Source organism: Paramisgurnus dabryanus, chromosome 8, assembly GCF_030506205.2.
Source record: "Paramisgurnus dabryanus chromosome 8, PD_genome_1.1, whole genome shotgun sequence".
Taxonomy (NCBI): domain Eukaryota; kingdom Metazoa; phylum Chordata; class Actinopteri; order Cypriniformes; family Cobitidae; genus Paramisgurnus; species Paramisgurnus dabryanus.
This window is the reverse complement of record NC_133344.1, coordinates 37,246,767-37,271,996: the sequence shown is the minus strand read 5'-3', so window position 1 is coordinate 37,271,996 and position 25,230 is coordinate 37,246,767. Positions and strand designations below refer to the sequence as shown.

At 42.5% G+C, this 25,230-nt stretch overlaps 1 long non-coding RNA gene and 23 other non-coding genes across 24 annotated transcripts; 7 read left to right on the top strand and 17 right to left on the bottom strand.

Annotated features, from left to right (window-relative positions):
• Positions 1-643: 643 nt before the first annotated feature.
• On the bottom strand, positions 644-2,867 carry LOC141282520 (uncharacterized). Its single transcript, XR_012337226.1, has 2 exons — positions 2,545-2,867; positions 644-2,122 (listed from the first exon to the last, which is right to left on the bottom strand). It is a non-coding gene; the product is annotated as an uncharacterized lncRNA (long non-coding RNA).
• Positions 2,868-6,177: 3,310 nt separating this feature from the next.
• On the bottom strand, positions 6,178-6,293 carry LOC135771926 (U5 spliceosomal RNA). Its single transcript, XR_010543130.1, has one exon. It is a non-coding gene; the product is annotated as a U5 spliceosomal RNA (small nuclear RNA).
• An 827-nt stretch (positions 6,294-7,120) lies between these two features.
• On the top strand, positions 7,121-7,192 carry trnad-guc (transfer RNA aspartic acid (anticodon GUC)). The gene has a single exon. It is a non-coding gene; the product is annotated as a tRNA-Asp (tRNA).
• A 108-nt stretch (positions 7,193-7,300) lies between these two features.
• trnag-ucc (transfer RNA glycine (anticodon UCC)) lies at positions 7,301-7,372 on the bottom strand. The gene has a single exon. It is a non-coding gene; the product is annotated as a tRNA-Gly (tRNA).
• A 1,086-nt stretch (positions 7,373-8,458) lies between these two features.
• On the bottom strand, positions 8,459-8,574 carry LOC135771925 (U5 spliceosomal RNA). The gene has a single exon (XR_010543129.1). It is a non-coding gene; the product is annotated as a U5 spliceosomal RNA (small nuclear RNA).
• An 826-nt stretch (positions 8,575-9,400) lies between these two features.
• On the top strand, positions 9,401-9,472 carry trnad-guc (transfer RNA aspartic acid (anticodon GUC)). The gene has a single exon. It is a non-coding gene; the product is annotated as a tRNA-Asp (tRNA).
• Positions 9,473-9,580: 108 nt separating this feature from the next.
• Positions 9,581-9,652, bottom strand: trnag-ucc (transfer RNA glycine (anticodon UCC)). Its single transcript has one exon. It is a non-coding gene; the product is annotated as a tRNA-Gly (tRNA).
• Positions 9,653-10,738: 1,086 nt separating this feature from the next.
• On the bottom strand, positions 10,739-10,854 carry LOC135771954 (U5 spliceosomal RNA). Its single transcript, XR_010543156.1, has one exon. It is a non-coding gene; the product is annotated as a U5 spliceosomal RNA (small nuclear RNA).
• An 827-nt stretch (positions 10,855-11,681) lies between these two features.
• trnad-guc (transfer RNA aspartic acid (anticodon GUC)) lies at positions 11,682-11,753 on the top strand. The gene has a single exon. It is a non-coding gene; the product is annotated as a tRNA-Asp (tRNA).
• Positions 11,754-11,861: 108 nt separating this feature from the next.
• trnag-ucc (transfer RNA glycine (anticodon UCC)) lies at positions 11,862-11,933 on the bottom strand. The gene has a single exon. It is a non-coding gene; the product is annotated as a tRNA-Gly (tRNA).
• A 1,086-nt stretch (positions 11,934-13,019) lies between these two features.
• On the bottom strand, positions 13,020-13,135 carry LOC135771924 (U5 spliceosomal RNA). Its single transcript, XR_010543128.1, has one exon. It is a non-coding gene; the product is annotated as a U5 spliceosomal RNA (small nuclear RNA).
• Positions 13,136-13,961: 826 nt separating this feature from the next.
• trnad-guc (transfer RNA aspartic acid (anticodon GUC)) lies at positions 13,962-14,033 on the top strand. Its single transcript has one exon. It is a non-coding gene; the product is annotated as a tRNA-Asp (tRNA).
• A 108-nt stretch (positions 14,034-14,141) lies between these two features.
• Positions 14,142-14,213, bottom strand: trnag-ucc (transfer RNA glycine (anticodon UCC)). The gene has a single exon. It is a non-coding gene; the product is annotated as a tRNA-Gly (tRNA).
• A 1,086-nt stretch (positions 14,214-15,299) lies between these two features.
• On the bottom strand, positions 15,300-15,415 carry LOC135771952 (U5 spliceosomal RNA). The gene has a single exon (XR_010543155.1). It is a non-coding gene; the product is annotated as a U5 spliceosomal RNA (small nuclear RNA).
• Positions 15,416-16,422: 1,007 nt separating this feature from the next.
• trnag-ucc (transfer RNA glycine (anticodon UCC)) lies at positions 16,423-16,494 on the bottom strand. Its single transcript has one exon. It is a non-coding gene; the product is annotated as a tRNA-Gly (tRNA).
• Positions 16,495-18,569: 2,075 nt separating this feature from the next.
• Positions 18,570-18,685, bottom strand: LOC135771970 (U5 spliceosomal RNA). Its single transcript, XR_010543171.1, has one exon. It is a non-coding gene; the product is annotated as a U5 spliceosomal RNA (small nuclear RNA).
• Positions 18,686-19,511: 826 nt separating this feature from the next.
• trnad-guc (transfer RNA aspartic acid (anticodon GUC)) lies at positions 19,512-19,583 on the top strand. The gene has a single exon. It is a non-coding gene; the product is annotated as a tRNA-Asp (tRNA).
• Positions 19,584-19,691: 108 nt separating this feature from the next.
• trnag-ucc (transfer RNA glycine (anticodon UCC)) lies at positions 19,692-19,763 on the bottom strand. Its single transcript has one exon. It is a non-coding gene; the product is annotated as a tRNA-Gly (tRNA).
• Positions 19,764-20,849: 1,086 nt separating this feature from the next.
• LOC135771967 (U5 spliceosomal RNA) lies at positions 20,850-20,965 on the bottom strand. The gene has a single exon (XR_010543169.1). It is a non-coding gene; the product is annotated as a U5 spliceosomal RNA (small nuclear RNA).
• An 827-nt stretch (positions 20,966-21,792) lies between these two features.
• trnad-guc (transfer RNA aspartic acid (anticodon GUC)) lies at positions 21,793-21,864 on the top strand. Its single transcript has one exon. It is a non-coding gene; the product is annotated as a tRNA-Asp (tRNA).
• A 108-nt stretch (positions 21,865-21,972) lies between these two features.
• On the bottom strand, positions 21,973-22,044 carry trnag-ucc (transfer RNA glycine (anticodon UCC)). Its single transcript has one exon. It is a non-coding gene; the product is annotated as a tRNA-Gly (tRNA).
• Positions 22,045-23,130: 1,086 nt separating this feature from the next.
• LOC135771923 (U5 spliceosomal RNA) lies at positions 23,131-23,246 on the bottom strand. The gene has a single exon (XR_010543127.1). It is a non-coding gene; the product is annotated as a U5 spliceosomal RNA (small nuclear RNA).
• Positions 23,247-24,072: 826 nt separating this feature from the next.
• On the top strand, positions 24,073-24,144 carry trnad-guc (transfer RNA aspartic acid (anticodon GUC)). Its single transcript has one exon. It is a non-coding gene; the product is annotated as a tRNA-Asp (tRNA).
• A 108-nt stretch (positions 24,145-24,252) lies between these two features.
• Positions 24,253-24,324, bottom strand: trnag-ucc (transfer RNA glycine (anticodon UCC)). Its single transcript has one exon. It is a non-coding gene; the product is annotated as a tRNA-Gly (tRNA).
• Positions 24,325-25,230: the final 906 nt, after the last annotated feature.

The following is a 25,230-nucleotide window of genomic DNA, read 5'->3' as shown; positions in this document are numbered from 1 at the left end:
TGCAAACTTAATTCTTTTTAAGATTTAAGAGGAATCTACAGAGCTCACGTGGTTTTATAAGAAATGGCTACTAACAGATAACATCTGGTGATATTGTGAAGGTTTATAAAAATAGCTATTCACAACAGGTAACATTGTAAAGGTGTATAAAAATAACTATTCACAACAGGTAACATCTGGTGACATTGTAAAGGTTTATAAAAATAACTATGCACAACATGTAACAACTGGTGACATTGTAAAGGTTTATAAAATAATTATTCACAACAGGTAACATCTGGTGACATTGTGAAGGTTTATAAAAATAACTATTCACACAGGTAACATTGTAAAGGTGTATAAAAATAACTATGCACAACATGTAACAACTGGTGACATTGTAAAGGTTTATAAAAATAACTATTCACAACAGGTAACATTGTAAATGTGTATAAAAATAACTATTCACAACAGGTAACATCTGGTGACATTGTAAAGGTTTATAAAAATAACTATGCACAACAGGTAACATTGTAAAGGTGTATAAAAATAACTATTCACAACAGGTAACATCTGGTGACATTGTAAAGGTTTATAAAAATAACCATTCACAACAGGTAACATTGTAAAGGTGTATAAAAATAACTATTCACAACAAGTAACATCTGGTGACATTGTAAAGGTTTATAAAAATAACTATGCACAACATGTGACAACTGGTGACATTGTAAAGGTTTATAAAATAATTATTCACAACAGGTAACATCTGGTGACATTGTGAAGGTTTATAAAAATAACTATTCACACAGGTAACATTGTAAAGGTGTATAAAAATAACTATGCACAACATGTAACAACTGGTGACATTGTAAAGGTTTATAAAAAATAACTATTCACAACAGGTAACATTGTAAAGGTGTATAAAAATAACTATGCACAACATGTAACAACTGGTGACATTGTATAGGTTTATAAAAATAACCATTCACAACATGTAACATCTGGTGACATTGAAAAGGTTTATAAAAATAAATATCCACAACATGTAACAACTAGTGAGATTGTAAAGGTTTATAAAATAATAATTCACAACAGGTAACATCTGGTGACATTGTAAAGGTTTATAAAAATATCATTTTAGCAAGATCACCCTACAATAAATTATAACACAGCATTATGAGAGGCATCAGGAGCTGATCCCAAGTGTATAGCTGGAAGCTGTTGATGTATGTACAGTATTGGTAAAGTGCACATGAATGCATTTTATAATAATAATGCATCCAATGTCAACCCTGTGTAGAGCTGAGAAATGTGGTTGTTTCTCAGCAGCAGTAATGTCCAATGGTGCCAGCTTAACACATTGGTGCAGTTTCCCAGACAGGGCTTAGTCAGGGGTGCCCAAAATCAGTCCTGGAGGGCCGGTGTCCTGCAGAGTTTAGCTTTTACTTGCATCAGAGCACCTGCCAGTAAGTTTCTAGTATGCTTAGTAGGACATTAATTGGCTGCTTCAGGTGTGTTTGATTAGGGTTAGAGCTAAACTTTGCAGGACACAGTTTGGAAACCCTTTGTTTAGATCAGGGGTGACCCACCCTGTTCCTGGAGATCTACCCTCCTGCATATTTTAGTTCTAACCCAGCTTTAACAAACACACCTGACTATAATTTTAAGGTTGCCCTGAAATGCTTGATTGGCAGGTTCAGGTGTGTTTGATTGGGGTTGGAGCTGAACTCTGCAGGACAGTAGATCTCAAGACACAGGTTTGGTCACCAATGGTTTCGATTAAACCAGGACTGGGCACTTATATTAGGACATTTTAGTTTTTACAAACAAACCTTACAAAAACAAGACTGGTGTGCACCTTGAAACAAAACAATGGCACTGATATGTTGAGATGTGTCAGTACAAGGTGTTTTCTTAATTACAGTAGCTCAAACATGCATTTTAGCCCGGGAACAGTATAAGCCCTGTCTGGAAAACCGCCACATTGTTTTACCATAACAGATATGGGTTGTTTAAGGTTGAGTTGTGATTTTGAAGTGTAGACAGATGGATCATCCTATTGTATTTCTGCATCACAGTTAAGGTGCATGTGGATGGTATCACCCTCACAAGTTGTCCACTGCATCACTTCACATCAATGCAGCTGTGAAAATAATAACCATAAACAAACATATTTTACATTTGTACTTAAAATAAGCTTACATTATGAGAATATACAATGGCACCCATACTTAAACAGAATAGGGTTTGAGAGAGATACATTAAAAACGAGACAGTAGTACACACATCCTTTAACTCCAGTGTTATTATGACGTTTAATAGGTCATTAATGAATTACTGTCATTTGAAATGTCGACAACTTACAGGAATAACTGTAAGATTCTAATGTACTAATATCTAACGTTACTATCGTAAACAGGAAAATATATAGGTGAGCAATGAAACTCATGCAAGATTTGTTGCATTTTGTTAACTACTCGTTACTGATCATAAGTGTAATCATAGAACGGACTTCACAAATCTAACATTAGGCTAACAACACATAGCTAACGTTAGCGAGCTTACCTGAAACGGTCGACCTTAATTCAGCCCCTGGCGTGACTTCTTAACATGTGTCGTAGCCGAACCATTTCTCGGGAAAAGGATGTTCGTCAGTCGGCTTCCCGTCCATTAAAATTGGTACGAACAAACATGAAGGCGCTTGGATGAGCAACTTTAATAACGCATTTAGCCGCCGTATCTCTATGCGGGCAGAAGAGAAGACAGAATGACAACATCTCGTCCTGACGTCTCGCGTGGTTCTGTGTAACTTGGACAACTTAAAGTTACGCCCCCTGCTAAAAGTTACGCCCCTTAACGGCACGCCCCTCTCTTGCGGTCCGCAGACAGACCCATCTCCTGGCAACCACAGCTTCCAGCATAATACCGTTTTTTTACAGGGAAATTTTTTACAGTGTATACAGAGGATGATGCTCCGAAACACACTCCCTTGTAAAGCGCCGCATACAGTGAACCAAGTCCAGTTTAACCACCATGTCCTCATTGTACTTCTGGCAAGCACCATGCAAATTCTTGAGGTTCCCTGATGTAACCTCTGCCACAATAGCTTCAGTGGTCCTCCAAGCTTCCCACTGCTGGTGCTCATACGGTCCTGGGTCCATCACTCTAAAAGCGGAACAGCAGTCCCTAAATACATAAAAGGAAAAGAAATATTATTTTTAATGTATTCATTATCTTTGTTTACACTACTTGATGAGATGTGATTATTCTTACCTGTCCACCCACTGGTACTTGGCCTTGGGTATACCAGCAGCACTGTAGCGATTGGCCAGCCCACAGTACATTGACCCTAAGGACTGCTCACTCTCAGACTGCAGCATCACCCAGGACAGGATCATCCAGTTCTCGTTCATCACAGCATAGGATGACATTGTGCCTGATGAGAGAGTTACTTTTCTAGCAACTTTCCGTGTGTGATCTGACCTGAACACCTGTCCAAAAGTGCCTTGCAGGAGCTGAGTGAGAGCTTCCTCTTGTCGCTGATATTCCTGAAGCAAGCACTCCACCAGATAATGCGCAGACACAGACACCCCATGCCACCCATCAGTGTCTTCGTAACCCCCAAACGCTGCAGGTGTGTCACCTTTCCTCAATGCCCCAGTGATGGTTTTCTGACCATACTGCCCTGCTTCAGCATCCCTGACGTTCTGTACACTGAGAAGGTAAGCAAGGTGGGCTCTTTCATATTTTAGGTGAAGCGCCTCAGACAGCTGGTTGGCCATGTCATTAGGAGATTTTCCGGAGCGCCTCAGTTCATCCATCACCGTTTTACAGATTGCCTTCTTATGGGTGAGGAAGGCTGGCAAGATGTTTCTGAATCGCTGAGGTAGCATGTCTATCCACTGAGGTTTATCAGCGAACCAGTATTTTTTGCATGCCTTACAGCACAGACGTGAAGCAAGGATGTAATATTGCCCACTAGTGCCAAGGATCACTCTGGGTCTTCCCACACCAGAGGACACAACATGAGGATTTGGACAGCTGTAGAGACAGGGCAGAATGTAGTTGTTTCTAAGCCTTTCCATTAAACTGTGCTCTGGTTTCCAAATGAAAAAGGGATGAAGCTGAAAGTATATTGGTGACGGAAGGCCCATGTTTGTCTCTATAAGCTCGGGCTGAGGTGGATAACGCCACAAGGAGACCATATTCATGAGGTGTCTTACTGGGTGTGATCCTGGCCAGAGCCCCATGGACTCCATCTCTGTTTTCATCCAAATTCTTTGATGAAGAGAGCAGTTCCAGCGGCTAATATCTTGCAAGTAGCTGGTAACAGGTGCTACTATATGTGCAGATGGCATTGATGCAGGAGCTGTAGGTGCTGATTGTGCGGGAGGTGGTACAGAGCCATCAGTCTGTAAAGAAGACCCACACACAGGAGCAGGTGGACTGGGAGAACTAGAGATTGCATGTGATGTCGGTGAAGCCTGTGGCAGAACTGCACAGAACACAAAGCAAACACAAAGCAAAGGAAATTATTATGTATAGTTATACACTGACAGTGTCAGTAAATGTTAATGTTTTTTGTCTCAACAAGGCTGTCTTTATTTGATCAAAAATACAGTAAAAACAGTAGTATTGTGAAATATTATTACAATTTAAAATAACTATTTTCTATTTGCATATGTTTTAAAGTGTTATTCATTTCTGTGATCAAAGCTGAATTTATCACCATTCCTCCAGGCTTCAGTGTCACATGATCCTTCAAAAATCATAGTAATAAAACGATTTGATGATCAAGAAACATTTCTTCTTATCAATGTTAAAATCAGTTGTGCTGCTTCATATTTTTGTGCAAATGGTGAGATACATTATTTTTTTTATAGGATTCTTTGATGAATAGAATGTCAGAAGATCCTTTGTAACATTACAAATGTACAAATGTGTAATATGCATGAAAGCTCAAATAAGAACAACAAACCGTTCTCAAACTGATACATGTGGCTGCTAAGGGTGTTGCTAAGGACACAGTGATATATAGAACTGTTGGGTGAAGCGGTCTTAACCGTGTTTTATCGTGAATAATGCTCACCTATTAACCAATCAGAATCAAGGATTGGAACTGTTTCATAAATATATATACATAACATATTGAATGCACATGTGTGTTTAGCTGTCTTTACTTTTTTTGTTCACGTAGCTGTGAACAGGGGTTTTGGTCCGTGCCGTGTCTGTAAATTGATAACCACAGAATACCAAGAGTTTTCTTTCGAAGGGCAGGTTGGCCGGCGTGACACCTGTGCGTGTGTGAAGTCCTCATTAGTATAGTGGACAGTATCTCCGCCTGTCACGTGGAAGACCGGGGTTCGATTCCCCGATGGGGAGGTTTACTTTGTCTCTGGACTGCCGATCGAAATGCACTAGCTGAACAGTGATGCCCCTTTGCCGTTTTCGCACCTCTTGCCGTCCCTATGATGGAGTTACCCGGCACCTTTCTTTAAAGCCACTGAACACTAGTGATGGGAGAAACCAAGCTTTTAGAAGCTTCAAATCAATTGAACCAATTGCTTCGAAAATGTATTCAGTTTTTCTAAGCGTTCGTAACACCACACTCGTTGGCGACACCTGCTGGTCAATATAGTGTAAAAGCAGATCTGTCCAAACATTTTACACTTCATTTTACAAAGTAATAGCAAGATTTTTATTAAAATATGTTTAAAAAATGATTTAACTTAATTAAGAAATAATTAAAAGTGTATTATGTGTGATTTTTAGTTTTATTTAGGGCAAACGAATCATTAAAACTATCTCCCCTTTTAATTATGCACATTTCTGTCATTAAATCTGTCTATAAACAAAATGTAAACAAAATGGTAGTGTTATTAGTCAGAAGGATGCATGATCAAACTGACCCGAGTTCACCTAACCATATTAGACACTGGTCATTTGTGACCAAGTCCCCCTAGCGGTGAACCATCGGATTTCCGCAACGTTTCCAAACGGTTGTTACGCAATGAAGCCTCGTTTGCTAAAATCACGTGACTTGGCCAGTTTGAAACACCCTCCACACCAATGATTCAAAACAAATACTACGTAAAAGTCTCAACCCTCACGGAGCAGTGCTGCAAACTAACACTCCTAAACACATCGCGAGAAACTAAACCTTAATGAAAGACTTTCTTCAATTGACCAAACTTAGGCAGCTCTGCAGTCAGCAGAGCATCCAAAAATACAACAAACTCACACTGGTCCCCCTCCACGGAAATCTTTAGTAAAAGGCGAAAGATTTATGCGTAGTTGAAGGAGGACTTGAGTTATGCCCAACAAACCTCGACCCAGTGTGGTCCCTGTGCCACACCATAATGTTCAAAAAGGGTAATTTCTGGATCAGGATCCACCCAGACCTTGCCACCTGGGAGGAGCAAAAGAAGTAGAAATGCCATCCTGAGCAAAATAAAGACACAGGCATAGGCTACTAACATGTCACAGTGTGATCTTTTGCTGAGAGGTTTTGGGGAATGAAACTCTGCACATTACACAGAGGATGCACCGGCACAGGTTACCTAAAATCTAAATTCCGTTAGGTTCTCAAACCTCAAAAAATAAAATAACAAAAGCCACCCCAAAAATAACAGAAGAGGAATTTTCTTCCAGGACAGGGGAATCTTCATTAATTTCCATAGCCTCTAGAAAAAAAAAAGGAAAGATAGGGCCCCAACAGAAGAACAATGTCTAAGACCTTCAGCTTAAGAGGTAATTGTCACTTCAAAAATTCTTCTTGGGTTTATGATAGCCGGTGTTAGGGCATGGTGTAGTTTAGTTTCATTTATTCCAGATAAAAAGTAAAAAAGCAAGGGGAGGGATTGGGTTAAGGTTCACAATGGGGTAGGGTTGTCCTTTTAAAGGAGCTATCTAGGGGGTATACTGATTTTGGGGTAAGGATGGTAGTTGGCTGGGGCAGTGGAAGGGAATGCTTTTTAAAAAAGAAGGTAAAGAAACTGTTTAAAATATAAACAAACACACAAAATAAACAAAAAACGAGGGGAATGAACAGGAAGGCTGTCCTCACAAATGGGGAGTATGTGTGTTATAAGCTGCGGTATGGACCGACGATTCGGCTCGACGACTCCGCTCGGGCGCCAGGTCCTCGTTAGTATAGTGGACAGTATCTCCGCCTGTCACGCGGAAGACCGGGGTTCGATTCCCCGACGGGGAGATCTCCTTTTCGTTTGACTTCTCAAACAGCTTGCACGAGCCACCAAAATCGGCTGAAGTAATGCGCTGCGTTGCTCTCGTTCTCACGATGGCGTCGAGCAAAAAGCAATGCGTTGGTCGGGAATCGAACCCGGGTCAACTGCTTGGAAGGCAGCTATGCTCACCACTATACCACCAACGCAGGCAAACGTCTGTTGCTCCACAGAACTTGTGGATGTTCTGAACAACTATTGTTGCAGAGCTGCACTGAATTGATCATGGATTCAGTCGATTCCCTTACATGCCTCCTGCTGGTGTCTGTAAATTGATAACCACAGAATACCAAGAGTTTTCTTTCGAAGGGCAGGTTGGCCGGCGTGACACCTGTGCGTGTGTGAAGTCCTCATTAGTATAGTGGACAGTATCTCCGCCTGTCACGCGGAAGACCGGGGTTCGATTCCCCGATGGGGAGGTTTACTTTGTCTCTGGACTGCCGATCGAAATGCACTAGCTGAACAGTGATGCCCCTTTGCCGTTTTCGCACCTCTTGCCGTCCCTATGATGGAGTTACCCGGCACCTTTCTTTAAAGCCACTGAACACTAGTGATGGGAGAAACCAAGCTTTTAGAAGCTTCAAATCAATTGAACCAATTGCTTCGAAAATGTATTCAGTTTTTCTAAGCGTTCGTAACACCACACTCGTTGGCGACACCTGCTGGTCAATATAGTGTAAAAGCAGATCTGTCCAAACATTTTACACTTCATTTTACAAAGTAATAGCAAGATTTTTATTAAAATATGTTTAAAAAATGATTTAACTTAATTAAGAAATAATTAAAAGTGTATTATGTGTGATTTTTAGTTTTATTTAGGGCAAACGAATCATTAAAGGTATCTCCCCTTTTAATTATGCACATTTCTGTTATTAAATCTGTCTATAAACAAAATGTAAACAAAATGGTAGTGTTATTAGTCAGAAGGATGCATGATCAAACTGACCCGAGTTCACCTAACCATATTAGACACTGGTCATTTGTGACCAAGTCCCCCTAGCAGTGAACCATCGGATTTCCGCAACGTTTCCAAACGGTTGTTACGCAATGAAGCCTCGTTTGCTAAAATCACGTGACTTGGCCAGTTTGAAACACCCTCCACTCCAATGATTCACAACAAATGCTACGTAAAAGTCTCAACCCTCACGGAGCAGTGCTGCAAACTAACACTCCTAAACACATCGCGAGAAACCAAACCTTAATAAAAGACTTTCTTCAATTGACCAAACTTAGGCAGCTCTGCAGTCAGCAGAGCATCCAAAAATACAACAAACTCACACTGGTCCCCCTCCACGGAAATCTTTAGTAAAAGGCGAAAGATTTATGCGTAGTTGAAGGAGGACTTGAGTTATGCCCAACAAACCTCGACCCAGTGTGGTCACTGTGCCACACCATAATGTTCAAAAAGGGTAATTTCTGGATCAGGATCCACCCAGACCTTGCCACCTGGGAGGAGCAAAAGAAGTAGAAATGCCATCCTGAGCAAAATAAAGACACAGGCATAGGCTACTAACATGTCACAGTGTGATCTTTTGCTGAGAGGTTTTGGGGAATGAAACTCTGCACATTACACAGAGGATGCACCGGCACAGGTTACCTAAAATCTAAATTCCCTTAGGTTCTCAAACCTCAAAAAATAAAATAACAAAAGCCACCCCAAAAATAACAGAAGAGGAATTTTCTTCCAGGACAGGGGAATCTTCATTAATTTCCATAGCCTCTAGAAAAAAAAAAGGAAAGATAGGGCCCCAACAGAAGAACAATGTCTAAGACCTTCAGCTTAAGAGGTAATTGTCACTTCAAAAATTCTTCTTGGGTTTATGATAGCCGGTGTTAGGGCATGGTGTAGTTTAGTTTCATTTATTCCAGATAAAAAGTAAAAAAGCAAGGGGAGGGATTGGGTTAAGGTTCACAATGGGGTAGGGTTGTCCTTTTAAAGGAGCTATCTAGGGGGTATACTGATTTTGGGGTAAGGATGGTAGTTGGCTGGGGCAGTGGAAGGGAATGCTTTTTAAAAAAGAAGGTAAAGAAACTGTTTAAAATATAAACAAACACACAAAATAAACAAAAAACGAGGGGAATGAACAGGAAGGCTGTCCTCACAAATGGGGAGTATGTGTGTTATAAGCTGCGGTATGGACCGACGATTCGGCTCGACGACTCCGCTCGGGCGAAGGTCCTCGTTAGTATAGTGGACAGTATCTCCGCCTGTCACGCGGAAGACCGGGGTTCGATTCCCCGACGGGGAGATCTCCTTTTCGTTTGACTTCTCAAACAGCTTGCACGCGCCACCAAAATCGGCTGAAGTAATGCGCTGCGTTGCTCTCGTTCTCACGATGGCGTCGAGCAAAAAGCAATGCGTTGGCCGGGAATCGAACCCGGGTCAACTGCTTGGAAGGCAGCTATGCTCACCACTATACCACCAACGCAGGCAAACGTCTGTTGCTCCACAGAACTTGTGGATGTTCTGAACAACTATTGTTGCAGAGCTGCACTGAATTGATCATGGATTCAGTCGATTCCCTTACATGCCTCCTGCTGGTGTCTGTAAATTGATAACAACAGAATACCAAGAGTTTTCTTTCGAAGGGCAGGTTGGCCGGCGTGACACCTGTGCGTGTGTGAAGTCCTCATTAGTATAGTGGACAGTATCTCCGCCTGTCACGCGGAAGAACGGGGTTCGATTCCCCGATGGGGAGGTTTACTTTGTCTCTGGACTGCCGATCGAAATGCACTAGCTGAACAGTGATGCCCCTTTGCCGTTTTCGCACCTCTTGCCGTCCCTATGATGGAGTTACCCGGCACCTTTCTTTAAAGCCACTGAACACTAGTGATGGGAGAAACCAAGCTTTTAGAAGCTTCAAATCAATTGAACCAATTGCTTCAAAAATGTATTCAATTTTTCTAAGCGTTCGTAACAACACACTCGTTGGCGACACCTGCTGGTCAATATAGTGTAAAAGCAGATCTGTCCAAACATTTTACACTTCATTTTACAAAGTAATAGCAAGATTTTTATTAAAATATGTTTAAAAAATGATTTAACTTAATTAAGAAATAATTAAAAGTGTATTATGTGTGATTTTTAGTTTTATTTAGGGCAAACGAATCATTAAAACTATCTCCCCTTTTAATTATGCACATTTCTGTCATTAAATCTGTCTATAAACAAAATGTAAACAATATGGTAGTGTTATTAGTCAGAAGGATGCATGATCAAACTGACCCGAGTTCACCTAACCATATTAGACACTGGTCATTTGTGACCAAGTCCCCCTAGCGGTGAACCATCGGATTTCCGCAACGTTTCCAAACGGTTGTTACGCAATGAAGCCTCGTTTGCTAAAATCACGTGACTTGGCCAGTTTGAAACACCCTCCACACCAATGATTCAAAACAAATGCTACGTAAAAGTCTCAACCCTCACGGAGCAGTGCTGCAAACTAACACTCCTAAACACATCGCGAGAAACTAAACCTTAATGAAAGACTTTCTTCAATTGACCAAACTTAGGGAGCTCTGCAGTCAGCAGAGCATCCAAAAATACAACAAACTCACACTGGTCCCCCTCCACGGAAATCTTTAGTAAAAGGCGAAAAATTTATGCGTAGTTGAAGGAAGACTTGAGTTATGCCCAACAAACCTCGACCCAGTGTGGTCCCTGTGCCACACCATAATGTTCAAAAAGGGTAATTTCTGGATCAGGATCCACCCAGACCTTGCCACCTGGGAGGAGCAAAAGAAGTAGAAATGCCATCCTGAGCAAAATAAAGACACAGGCATAGGCTACTAACATGTCACAGTGTGATCTTTTGCTGAGAGGTTTTGGGGAATGAAACTCTGCACATTACACAGAGGATGCACCGGCACAGGTTACCTAAAATCTAAATTCCGTTAGGTTCTCAAACCTCAAAAAATAAAATAACAAAAGCCACCCCAAAAATAACAGAAGAGGAATTTTCTTCCAGGACAGGGGAATCTTCATTAATTTCCATAGCCTCTAGAAAAAAAAAAGGAAAGATAGGGCCCCAACAGAAGAACAATGTCTAAGACCTTCAGCTTAAGAGGTAATTGTCACTTCAAAAATTCTTCTTGGGTTTATGATAGCCGGTGTTAGGGCATGGTGTAGTTTAGTTTCATTTATTCCAGATAAAAAGTAAAAAAGCAAGGGGAGGGATTGGGTTAAGGTTCACAATGGGGTAGGGTTGTCCTTTTAAAGGAGCTATCTAGGGGGTATACTGATTTTGGGGTAAGGATGGTAGTTGGCTGGGGCAGTGGAAGGGAATGCTTTTTAAAAAAGAAGGTAAAGAAACTGTTTAAAATATAAACAAACACACAAAATAAACAAAAAACGAGGGGAATGAACAGGAAGGCTGTCCTCACAAATGGGGAGTATGTGTGTTATAAGCTGCGGTATGGACCGACGATTCGGCTCGACGACTCCGCTCGGGCGCCAGGTCCTCGTTAGTATAGTGGACAGTATCTCCGCCTGTCACGCGGAAGACCGGGGTTCGATTCCCCGACGGGGAGATCTCCTTTTCGTTTGACTTCTCAAACAGCTTGCACGAGCCACCAAAATCGGCTGAAGTAATGCGCTGCGTTGCTCTCGTTCTCACGATGGCGTCGAGCAAAAAGCAATGCGTTGGTCGGGAATCGAACCCGGGTCAACTGCTTGGAAGGCAGCTATGCTCACCACTATACCACCAACGCAGGCAAACGTCTGTTGCTCCACAGAACTTGTGGATGTTCTGAACAACTATTGTTGCAGAGCTGCACTGAATTGATCATGGATTCAGTCGATTCCCTTACATGCCTCCTGCTGGTGTCTGTAAATTGATAACCACAGAATACCAAGAGTTTTCTTTCGAAGGGCAGGTTGGCCGGCGTGACACCTGTGCGTGTGTGAAGTCCTCATTAGTATAGTGGACAGTATCTCCGCCTGTCACGCGGAAGACCGGGGTTCGATTCCCCGATGGGGAGGTTTACTTTGTCTCTGGACTGCCGATCGAAATGCACTAGCTGAACAGTGATGCCCCTTTGCCGTTTTCGCACCTCTTGCCGTCCCTATGATGGAGTTACCCGGCACCTTTCTTTAAAGCCACTGAACACTAGTGATGGGAGAAACCAAGCTTTTAGAAGCTTCAAATCAATTGAACCAATTGCTTCGAAAATGTATTCAGTTTTTCTAAGCGTTCGTAACACCACACTCGTTGGCGACACCTGCTGGTCAATATAGTGTAAAAGCAGATCTGTCCAAACATTTTACACTTCATTTTACAAAGTAATAGCAAGATTTTTATTAAAATATGTTTAAAAAATGATTTAACTTAATTAAGAAATAATTAAAAGTGTATTATGTGTGATTTTTAGTTTTATTTAGGGCAAACGAATCATTAAAACTATCTCCCCTTTTAATTATGCACATTTCTGTTATTAAATCTGTCTATAAACAAAATGTAAACAAAATGGTAGTGTTATTAGTCAGAAGGATGCATGATCAAACTGACCCGAGTTCACCTAACCATATTAGACACTGGTCATTTGTGACCAAGTCCCCCTAGCAGTGAACCATCGGATTTCCGCAACGTTTCCAAACGGTTGTTACGCAATGAAGCCTCGTTTGCTAAAATCACGTGACTTGGCCAGTTTGAAACACCCTCCACACCAATGATTCACAACAAATGCTACGTAAAAGTCTCAACCCTCACGGAGCAGTGCTGCAAACTAACACTCCTAAACACATCGCGAGAAACCAAACCTTAATAAAAGACTTTCTTCAATTGACCAAACTTAGGCAGCTCTGCAGTCAGCAGAGCATCCAAAAATACAACAAACTCACACTGGTCCCCCTCCACGGAAATCTTTAGTAAAAGGCGAAAGATTTATGCGTAGTTGAAGGAGGACTTGAGTTATGCCCAACAAACCTCGACCCAGTGTGGTCCCTGTGCCACACCATAATGTTCAAAAAGGGTAATTTCTGGATCAGGATCCACCCAGACCTTGCCACCTGGGAGGAGCAAAAGAAGTAGAAATGCCATCCTGAGCAAAATAAAGACACAGGCATAGGCTACTAACATGTCACAGTGTGATCTTTTGCTGAGAGGTTTTGGGGAATGAAACTCTGCACATTACACAGAGGATGCACCGGCACAGGTTACCTAAAATCTAAATTCCCTTAGGTTCTCAAACCTCAAAAAATAAAATAACAAAAGCCACCCCAAAAATAACAGAAGAGGAATTTTCTTCCAGGACAGGGGAATCTTCATTAATTTCCATAGCCTCTAGAAAAAAAAAAGGAAAGATAGGGCCCCAACAGAAGAACAATGTCTAAGACCTTCAGCTTAAGAGGTAATTGTCACTTCAAAAATTCTTCTTGGGTTTATGATAGCCGGTGTTAGGGCATGGTGTAGTTTAGTTTCATTTATTCCAGATAAAAAGTAAAAAAGCAAGGGGAGGGATTGGGTTAAGGTTCACAATGGGGTAGGGTTGTCCTTTTAAAGGAGCTATCTAGGGGGTATACTGATTTTGGGGTAAGGATGGTAGTTGGCTGGGGCAGTGGAAGGGAATGCTTTTTAAAAAAGAAGGTAAAGAAACTGTTTAAAATATAAACAAACACACAAAATAAACAAAAAACGAGGGGAATGAACAGGAAGGCTGTCCTCACAAATGGGGAGTATGTGTGTTATAAGCTGCGGTATGGACCGACGATTCGGCTCGACGACTCCGCTCGGGCGAAGGTCCTCGTTAGTATAGTGGACAGTATCTCCGCCTGTCACGCGGAAGACCGGGGTTCGATTCCCCGACGGGGAGATCTCCTTTTCGTTTGACTTCTCAAACAGCTTGCACGCGCCACCAAAATCGGCTGAAGTAATGCGCTGCGTTGCTCTCGTTCTCACGATGGCGTCGAGCAAAAAGCAATGCGTTGGCCGGGAATCGAACCCGGGTCAACTGCTTGGAAGGCAGCTATGCTCACCACTATACCACCAACGCAGGCAAACGTCTGTTGCTCCACAGAACTTGTGGATGTTCTGAACAACTATTGTTGCAGAGCTGCACTGAATTGATCATGGATTCAGTCGATTCCCTTACATGCCTCCTGCTGGTGTCTGTAAATTGATAACCACAGAATACCAAGAGTTTTCTTTCGAAGGGCAGGTTGGCCGGCGTGACACCTGTGCGTGTGTGAAGTCCTCATTAGTATAGTGGACAGTATCTCCGCCTGTCACGCGGAAGAACGGGGTTCGATTCCCCGATGGGGAGGTTTACTTTGTCTCTGGACTGCCGATCGAAATGCACTAGCTGAACAGTGATGCCCCTTTGCCGTTTTCGCACCTCTTGCCGTCCCTATGATGGAGTTACCCGGCACCTTTCTTTAAAGCCACTGAACACTAGTGATGGGAGAAACCAAGCTTTTAGAAGCTTCAAATCAATTGAACCAATTGCTTCAAAAATGTATTCAATTTTTCTAAGCGTTCGTAACAACACACTCGTTGGCGACACCTGCTGGTCAATATAGTGTAAAAGCAGATCTGTCCAAACATTTTACACTTCATTTTACAAAGTAATAGCAAGATTTTTATTAAAATATGTTTAAAAAATGATTTAACTTAATTAAGAAATAATTAAAAGTGTATTATGTGTGATTTTTAGTTTTATTTAGGGCAAACGAATCATTAAAACTATCTCCCCTTTTAATTATGCACATTTCTGTCATTAAATCTGTCTATAAACAAAATGTAAACAATATGGTAGTGTTATTAGTCAGAAGGATGCATGATCAAACTGACCCGAGTTCACCTAACCATATTAGACACTGGTCATTTGTGACCAAGTCCCCCTAGCGGTGAACCATCGGATTTCCGCAACGTTTCCAAACGGTTGTTACGCAATGAAGCCTCGTTTGCTAAAATCACGTGACTTGGCCAGTTTGAAACACCCTCCACACCAATGATTCAAAACAAATGCTACGTAAAAGTCTCAACCCTCACGGAGCAGTGCTGCAAACTAACACTCCTAAACACATCGCGAGAAACTAAACCTTAATGAAAGACTTTCTTCAATTGACCAAACTTAGGGAGCTCTGCAGTCAGCAGAGCATCCAAAAATACAACAAACTCACACTGGTCCCCCTCCACGGAAATCTTTAGTAAAAGGCGAAAAATTTATGCGTAGTTGAAGGAAGACTTGAGTTATGCCCAACAAACCTCGACCCAGTGTGGTCCCTGTGCCACACCATAATGTTCAAAAAGGGTAATTTCTGGATCAGGATCCACCCAGACCTTGCCACCTGGGAGGAGCAAAAGAAGTAGAAATGCCATCCTGAGCAAAATAAAGACACAGGCATAGGCTACTAACATGTCACAGTGTGATCTTTTGCTGAGAGGTTTTGGGGAATGAAACTCTGCACATTACACAGAGGATGCACCGGCACAGGTTACCTAAAATCTAAATTCCGTTAGGTTCTCAAACCTCAAAAAATAAAATAACAAAAGCCACCCCAAAAATAACAGAAGAGGAATTTTCTTCCAGGACAGGGGAATCTTCATTAATTTCCATAGCCTCTAGAAAAAAAAAAGGAAAGATAGGGCCCCAACAGAAGAACAATGTCTAAGACCTTCAGCTTAAGAGGTAATTGTCACTTCAAAAATTCTTCTTGGGTTTATGATAGCCGGTGTTAGGGCATGGTGTAGTTTAGTTTCATTTATTCCAGATAAAAAGTAAAAAAGCAAGGGGAGGGATTGGGTTAAGGTTCACAATGGGGTAGGGTTGTCCTTTTAAAGGAGCTATCTAGGGGGTATACTGATTTTGGGGTAAGGATGGTAGTTGGCTGGGGCAGTGGAAGGGAATGCTTTTTAAAAAAGAAGGTAAAGAAACTGTTTAAAATATAAACAAACACACAAAATAAACAAAAAACGAGGGGAATGAACAGGAAGGCTGTCCTCACAAATGGGGAGTATGTGTGTTATAAGCTGCGGTATGGACCGACGATTCGGCTCGACGACTCCGCTCGGGCGCCAGGTCCTCGTTAGTATAGTGGACAGTATCTCCGCCTGTCACGCGGAAGACCGGGGTTCGATTCCCCGGCGGGGAGATCTCCTTTTCGTTTGACTTCTCAAACAGCTTGCACGAGCCACCAAAATCGGCTGAAGTAATGCGCTGCGTTGCTCTCGTTCTCACGATGGCGTCGAGCAAAAAGCAATGCGTTGGTCGGGAATCGAACCCGGGTCAACTGCTTGGAAGGCAGCTATGCTCACCACTATACCACCAACGCAGGCAAACGTCTGTTGCTCCACAGAACTTGTGGATGTTCTGAACAACTATTGTTGCAGAGCTGCACTGAATTGATCATGGATTCAGTCGATTCCCTTACATGCCTCCTGCTGGTGTCTGTAAATTGATAACCACAGAATACCAAGAGTTTTCTTTCGAAGGGCAGGTTGGCCGGCGTGACACCTGTGCGTGTGTGAAGTCCTCATTAGTATAGTGGACAGTATCTCCGCCTGTCACGCGGAAGACCGGGGTTCGATTCCCCGATGGGGAGGTTTACTTTGTCTCTGGACTGCCGATCGAAATGCACTAGCTGAACAGTGATGCCCCTTTGCCGTTTTCGCACCTCTTGCCGTCCCTATGATGGAGTTACCCGGCACCTTTCTTTAAAGCCACTGAACACTAGTGATGGGAGAAACCAAGCTTTTAGAAGCTTCAAATCAATTGAACCAATTGCTTCGAAAATGTATTCAGTTTTTCTAAGCGTTCGTAACACCACACTCGTTGGCGACACCTGCTGGTCAATATAGTGTAAAAGCAGATCTGTCCAAACATTTTACACTTCATTTTACAAAGTAATAGCAAGATTTTTATTAAAATATGTTTAAAAAATGATTTAACTTAATTAAGAAATAATTAAAAGTGTATTATGTGTGATTTTTAGTTTTATTTAGGGCAAACGAATCATTAAAACTATCTCCCCTTTTAATTATGCACATTTCTGTCATTAAATCTGTCTATAAACAAAATGTAAACAAAATGGTAGTGTTATTAGTCAGAAGGATGCATGATCAAACTGACCCGAGTTCACCTAACCATATTAGACACTGGTCATTTGTGACCAAGTCCCCCTAGCGGTGAACCATCGGATTTCCGCAACGTTTCCAAACGGTTGTTACGCAATGAAGCCTCGTTTGCTAAAATCACGTGACTTGGCCAGTTTGAAACACCCTCCACACCAATGATTCACAACAAATGCTACGTAAAAGTCTCAACCCTCACGGAGCAGTGCTGCAAACTAACACTCCTAAACACATCGCGAGAAACCAAACCTTAATAAAAGACTTTCTTCAATTGACCAAACTTAGGCAGCTCTGCAGTAGGCCTGGCAAACTCGATTCCTTTTAAGGATCCGGGTTATTGTGAGTCACTCACTAAAGTGATCCGGGTTGTGTGATTCACTTGAGTCATTTGAGTCAGTATTGCTAAATTGCCAAGGAAACTCAGTACAGACCCACTTGTAACCGGCTGATCCACGCGACTCGAGATTCTCAGAGACGGAAACATTGCAAACTCCCAGACCATGGACATGAGACTCGCTCTACAGATCCCACTAACCGGCTGATTCGCGTGGATCAGCCGGAGCCGGTTAGTGGATCTATAGAGCGACTGAAGTCTCGCCTTTCACTTCTGAAATAACATGCTTATAGGTTTTAGGTTTGGTGTGTATGGTCGACCATTTAAAAAAGAAGCCTAATAACAATAGCATAATAATATAGAGAAAATATAAAAAAGAACTGTCCTGCTTATGTAGCCCCCAGAGTCAGAGAGACAGTTCGCGCAGATCAGCCGGTTACGGATCAGCTGGTTACGGATCAGTCGGTTACGGATCAGCCGGTTACGAGTTGAGAGATTCTCGAGTCAGAGCAGATTCGCATGTCTCTCGAGTCCGCATTGTTTCCGGCTCTGAGTGAGAATCTCGGGTCAGTTCGCGGCTCGCGCGGATCCACAGGTCTCTCGAGTTTGCAATGTTTCCGGCTCTGAGTGAGAATCTCGGGTCAATTCGCGGCTCGCACGGATCCGCAGGTCTCTTGAGTTTGCAATGTTTCCGGCTCTGAGTGAGAATCTCGGGTCAGTTCTCGCGCAGATCAGCCGGTTACGAGTGGATCTGTAGTGCGAGCGAAGTCTCATCAATAATGTTGAAAGAGGTTTGTGTGTGTGGTGGCGCTGTTTATGGTTTTACATTGAATTGTAGTAGGACTCAACTGATCCGGGTTAATGACACTAGAGACTCGCGACTCATGAGTTAATTTAAAGATCCGGGTTAAAGATCCGAGTGAGTCGCGACTCGAACAGGTCTACTCTGCAGTCAGCAGAGCATCCAAAAATACAACAAACTCACACTGGTCCCCCTCCACGGAAATCTTTAGTAAAAGGCGAAAGATTTATGCGTAGTTGAAGGAGGACTTGAGTTATGCCCAACAAACCTCGACCCAGTGTGGTCCCTGTGCCACACCATAATGTTCAAAAAGGGTAATTTCTGGATCAGGATCCACCCAGACCTTGCCACCTGGGAGGAGCAAAAGAAGTAGAAATGCCATCCTGAGCAAAATAAAGACACAGGCATAGGCTACTAACATGTCACAGTATGATCTTTTGCTGAGAGGTTTTGGGGAATGAAACTCTGCACATTACACAGAGGATGCACCGGCACAGGTTACCTAAAATCTAAATTCCCTTAGGTTCTCAAACCTCAAAAAATAAAATAACAAAAGCCACCCCAAAAATAACAGAAGAGGAATTTTCTTCCAGGACAGGGGAATCTTCATTAATTTCCATAGCCTCTAGAAAAAAAAAAGGAAAGATAGGGCCCCAACAGAAGAACAATGTCTAAGACCTTCAGCTTAAGAGGTAATTGTCACTTCAAAAATTCTTCTTGGGTTTATGATAGCCGGTGTTAGGGCATGGTGTAGTTTAGTTTCATTTATTCCAGATAAAAAGTAAAAAAGCAAGGGGAGGGATTGGGTTAAGGTTCACAATGGGGTAGGGTTGTCCTTTTAAAGGAGCTATCTAGGGGGTATACTGATTTTGGGGTAAGGATGGTAGTTGGCTGGGGCAGTGGAAGGGAATGCTTTTTAAAAAAGAAGGTAAAGAAACTGTTTAAAATATAAACAAACACACAAAATAAACAAAAAACGAGGGGAATGAACAGGAAGGCTGTCCTCACAAATGGGGAGTATGTGTGTTATAAGCTGCGGTATGGACCGACGATTCGGCTCGACGACTCCGCTCGGGCGCAGGTCCTCGTTAGTATAGTGGACAGTATCTCCGCCTGTCACGCGGAAGACCGGGGTTCGATTCCCCGACGGGGAGATCTCCTTTTCGTTTGACTTCTCAAACAGCTTGCACGCGCCACCAAAATCGGCTGAAGTAATGCGCTGCGTTGCTCTCGTTCTCACGATGGCGTCGAGCAAAAAGCAATGCGTTGGCCGGGAATCGAACCCGGGTCAACTGCTTGGAAGGCAGCTATGCTCACCACTATACCACCAACGCAGGCAAACGTCTGTTGCTCCACAGAACTTGTGGATGTTCTGAACAACTATTGTTGCAGAGCTGCACTGAATTGATCATGGATTCAGTCGATTCCCTTACATGCCTCCTGCTGGTGTCTGTAAATTGATAACCACAGAATACCAAGAGTTTTCTTTCGAAGGGCAGGTTGGCCGGCGTGACACCTGTGCGTGTGTGAAGTCCTCATTAGTATAGTGGACAGTATCTCCGCCTGTCACGCGGAAGACCGGGGTTCGATTCCCCGATGGGGAGGTTTACTTTGTCTCTGGACTGCCGATCGAAATGCACTAGCTGAACAGTGATGCCCCTTTGCCGTTTTCGCACCTCTTGCCGTCCCTATGATGGAGTTACCCGGCACCTTTCTTTAAAGCCACTGAACACTAGTGATGGGAGAAACCAAGCTTTTAGAAGCTTCAAATCAATTGAACCAATTGCTTCAAAAATGTATTCAATTTTTCTAAGCGTTCGTAACAACACACTCGTTGGCGACACCTGCTGGTCAATATAGTGTAAAAGCAGATCTGTCCAAACATTTTACACTTCATTTTACAAAGTAATAGCAAGATTTTTATTAAAATATGTTTAAAAAATGATTTAACTTAATTAAGAAATAATTAAAAGTGTATTATGTGTGATTTTTAGTTTTATTTAGGGCAAACGAATCATTAAAACTATCTCCCCTTTTAATTATGCACATTTCTGTCATTAAATCTGTCTATAAACAAAATGTAAACAATATGGTAGTGTTATTAGTCAGAAGGATGCATGATCAAACTGACCCGAGTTCACCTAACCATATTAGACACTGGTCATTTGTGACCAAGTCCCCCTAGCGGTGAACCATCGGATTTCCGCAACGTTTCCAAACGGTTGTTACGCAATGAAGCCTCGTTTGCTAAAATCACGTGACTTGGCCAGTTTGAAACACCCTCCACACCAATGATTCAAAACAAATGCTACGTAAAAGTCTCAACCCTCACGGAGCAGTGCTGCAAACTAACACTCCTAAACACATCGCGAGAAACTAAACCTTAATGAAAGACTTTCTTCAATTGACCAAACTTAGGGAGCTCTGCAGTCAGCAGAGCATCCAAAAATACAACAAACTCACACTGGTCCCCCTCCACGGAAATCTTTAGTAAAAGGCGAAAGATTTATGCGTAGTTGAAGGAAGGCTTGAGTTATGCCCAACAAACCTCGACCCAGTGTGGTCCCTGTGCCACACCATAATGTTCAAAAAGGGTAATTTCTGGATCAGGATCCACCCAGACCTTGCCACCTGGGAGGAGCAAAAGAAGTAGAAATGCCATCCTGAGCAAAATAAAGACACAGGCATAGGCTACTAACATGTCACAGTGTGATCTTTTGCTGAGAGGTTTTGGGGAATGAAACTCTGCACATTACACAGAGGATGCACCGGCACAGGTTACCTAAAATCTAAATTCCGTTAGGTTCTCAAACCTCAAAAAATAAAATAACAAAAGCCACCCCAAAAATAACAGAAGAGGAATTTTCTTCCAGGACAGGGGAATCTTCATTAATTTCCATAGCCTCTAGAAAAAAAAAAGGAAAGATAGGGCCCCAACAGAAGAACAATGTCTAAGACCTTCAGCTTAAGAGGTAATTGTCACTTCAAAAATTCTTCTTGGGTTTATGATAGCCGGTGTTAGGGCATGGTGTAGTTTAGTTTCATTTATTCCAGATAAAAAGTAAAAAAGCAAGGGGAGGGATTGGGTTAAGGTTCACAATGGGGTAGGGTTGTCCTTTTAAAGGAGCTATCTAGGGGGTATACTGATTTTGGGGTAAGGATGGTAGTTGGCTGGGGCAGTGGAAGGGAATGCTTTTTAAAAAAGAAGGTAAAGAAACTGTTTAAAATATAAACAAACACACAAAATAAACAAAAAACGAGGGGAATGAACAGGAAGGCTGTCCTCACAAATGGGGAGTATGTGTGTTATAAGCTGCGGTATGGACCGACGATTCGGCTCGACGACTCCGCTCGGGCGCCAGGTCCTCGTTAGTATAGTGGACAGTATCTCCGCCTGTCACGCGGAAGACCGGGGTTCGATTCCCCGACGGGGAGATCTCCTTTTCGTTTGACTTCTCAAACAGCTTGCACGAGCCACCAAAATCGGCTGAAGTAATGCGCTGCGTTGCTCTCGTTCTCACGATGGCGTCGAGCAAAAAGCAATGCGTTGGTCGGGAATCGAACCCGGGTCAACTGCTTGGAAGGCAGCTATGCTCACCACTATACCACCAACGCAGGCAAACGTCTGTTGCTCCACAGAACTTGTGGATGTTCTGAACAACTATTGTTGCAGAGCTGCACTGAATTGATCATGGATTCAGTCGATTCCCTTACATGCCTCCTGCTGGTGTCTGTAAATTGATAACCACAGAATACCAAGAGTTTTCTTTCGAAGGGCAGGTTGGCCGGCGTGACACCTGTGCGTGTGTGAAGTCCTCATTAGTATAGTGGACAGTATCTCCGCCTGTCACGCGGAAGACCGGGGTTCGATTCCCCGATGGGGAGGTTTACTTTGTCTCTGGACTGCCGATCGAAATGCACTAGCTGAACAGTGATGCCCCTTTGCCGTTTTCGCACCTCTTGCCGTCCCTATGATGGAGTTACCCGGCACCTTTCTTTAAAGCCACTGAACACTAGTGATGGGAGAAACCAAGCTTTTAGAAGCTTCAAATCAATTGAACCAATTGCTTCGAAAATGTATTCAGTTTTTCTAAGCGTTCGTAACACCACACTCGTTGGCGACACCTGCTGGTCAATATAGTGTAAAAGCAGATCTGTCCAAACATTTTACACTTCATTTTACAAAGTAATAGCAAGATTTTTATTAAAATATGTTTAAAAAATGATTTAACTTAATTAAGAAATAATTAAAAGTGTATTATGTGTGATTTTTAGTTTTATTTAGGGCAAACGAATCATTAAAACTATCTCCCCTTTTAATTATGCACATTTCTGTTATTAAATCTGTCTATAAACAAAATGTAAACAAAATGGTAGTGTTATTAGTCAGAAGGATGCATGATCAAACTGACCCGAGTTCACCTAACCATATTAGACACTGGTCATTTGTGACCAAGTCCCCCTAGCAGTGAACCATCGGATTTCCGCAACGTTTCCAAACGGTTGTTACGCAATGAAGCCTCGTTTGCTAAAATCACGTGACTTGGCCAGTTTGAAACACCCTCCACACCAATGATTCACAACAAATGCTACGTAAAAGTCTCAACCCTCACGGAGCAGTGCTGCAAACTAACACTCCTAAACACATCGCGAGAAACCAAACCTTAATAAAAGACTTTCTTCAATTGACCAAACTTAGGCAGCTCTGCAGTCAGCAGAGCATCCAAAAATACAACAAACTCACACTGGTCCCCCTCCACGGAAATCTTTAGTAAAAGGCGAAAGATTTATGCGTAGTTGAAGGAGGACTTGAGTTATGCCCAACAAACCTCGACCCAGTGTGGTCCCTGTGCCACACCATAATGTTCAAAAAGGGTAATTTCTGGATCAGGATCCACCCAGACCTTGCCACCTGGGAGGAGCAAAAGAAGTAGAAATGCCATCCTGAGCAAAATAAAGACACAGGCATAGGCTACTAACATGTCACAGTGTGATCTTTTGCTGAGAGGTTTTGGGGAATGAAACTCTGCACATTACACAGAGGATGCACCGGCACAGGTTACCTAAAATCTAAATTCCCTTAGGTTCTCAAACCTCAAAAAATAAAATAACAAAAGCCACCCCAAAAATAACAGAAGAGGAATTTTCTTCCAGGACAGGGGAATCTTCATTAATTTCCATAGCCTCTAGAAAAAAAAAAGGAAAGATAGGGCCCCAACAGAAGAACAATGTCTAAGACCTTCAGCTTAAGAGGTAATTGTCACTTCAAAAATTCTTCTTGGGTTTATGATAGCCGGTGTTAGGGCATGGTGTAGTTTAGTTTCATTTATTCCAGATAAAAAGTAAAAAAGCAAGGGGAGGGATTGGGTTAAGGTTCACAATGGGGTAGGGTTGTCCTTTTAAAGGAGCTATCTAGGGGGTATACTGATTTTGGGGTAAGGATGGTAGTTGGCTGGGGCAGTGGAAGGGAATGCTTTTTAAAAAAGAAGGTAAAGAAACTGTTTAAAATATAAACAAACACACAAAATAAACAAAAAACGAGGGGAATGAACAGGAAGGCTGTCCTCACAAATGGGGAGTATGTGTGTTATAAGCTGCGGTATGGACCGACGATTCGGCTCGACGACTCCGCTCGGGCGAAGGTCCTCGTTAGTATAGTGGACAGTATCTCCGCCTGTCACGCGGAAGACCGGGGTTCGATTCCCCGACGGGGAGATCTCCTTTTCGTTTGACTTCTCAAACAGCTTGCACGCGCCACCAAAATCGGCTGAAGTAATGCGCTGCGTTGCTCTCGTTCTCACGATGGCGTCGAGCAAAAAGCAATGCGTTGGCCGGGAATCGAACCCGGGTCAACTGCTTGGAAGGCAGCTATGCTCACCACTATACCACCAACGCAGGCAAACGTCTGTTGCTCCACAGAACTTGTGGATGTTCTGAACAACTATTGTTGCAGAGCTGCACTGAATTGATCATGGATTCAGTCGATTCCCTTACATGCCTCCTGCTGGTGTCTGTAAATTGATAACCACAGAATACCAAGAGTTTTCTTTCGAAGGGCAGGTTGGCCGGCGTGACACCTGTGCGTGTGTGAAGTCCTCATTAGTATAGTGGACAGTATCTCCGCCTGTCACGCGGAAGAACGGGGTTCGATTCCCCGATGGGGAGGTTTACTTTGTCTCTGGACTGCCGATCGAAATGCACTAGCTGAACAGTGATGCCCCTTTGCCGTTTTCGCACCTCTTGCCGTCCCTATGATGGAGTTACCCGGCACCTTTCTTTAAAGCCACTGAACACTAGTGATGGGAGAAACCAAGCTTTTAGAAGCTTCAAATCAATTGAACCAATTGCTTCAAAAATGTATTCAATTTTTCTAAGCGTTCGTAACAACACACTCGTTGGCGACACCTGCTGGTCAATATAGTGTAAAAGCAGATCTGTCCAAACATTTTACACTTCATTTTACAAAGTAATAGCAAGATTTTTATTAAAATATGTTTAAAAAATGATTTAACTTAATTAAGAAATAATTAAAAGTGTATTATGTGTGATTTTTAGTTTTATTTAGGGCAAACGAATCATTAAAACTATCTCCCCTTTTAATTATGCACATTTCTGTCATTAAATCTGTCTATAAACAAAATGTAAACAATATGGTAGTGTTATTAGTCAGAAGGATGCATGATCAAACTGACCCGAGTTCACCTAACCATATTAGACACTGGTCATTTGTGACCAAGTCCCCCTAGCGGTGAACCATCGGATTTCCGCAACGTTTCCAAACGGTTGTTACGCAATGAAGCC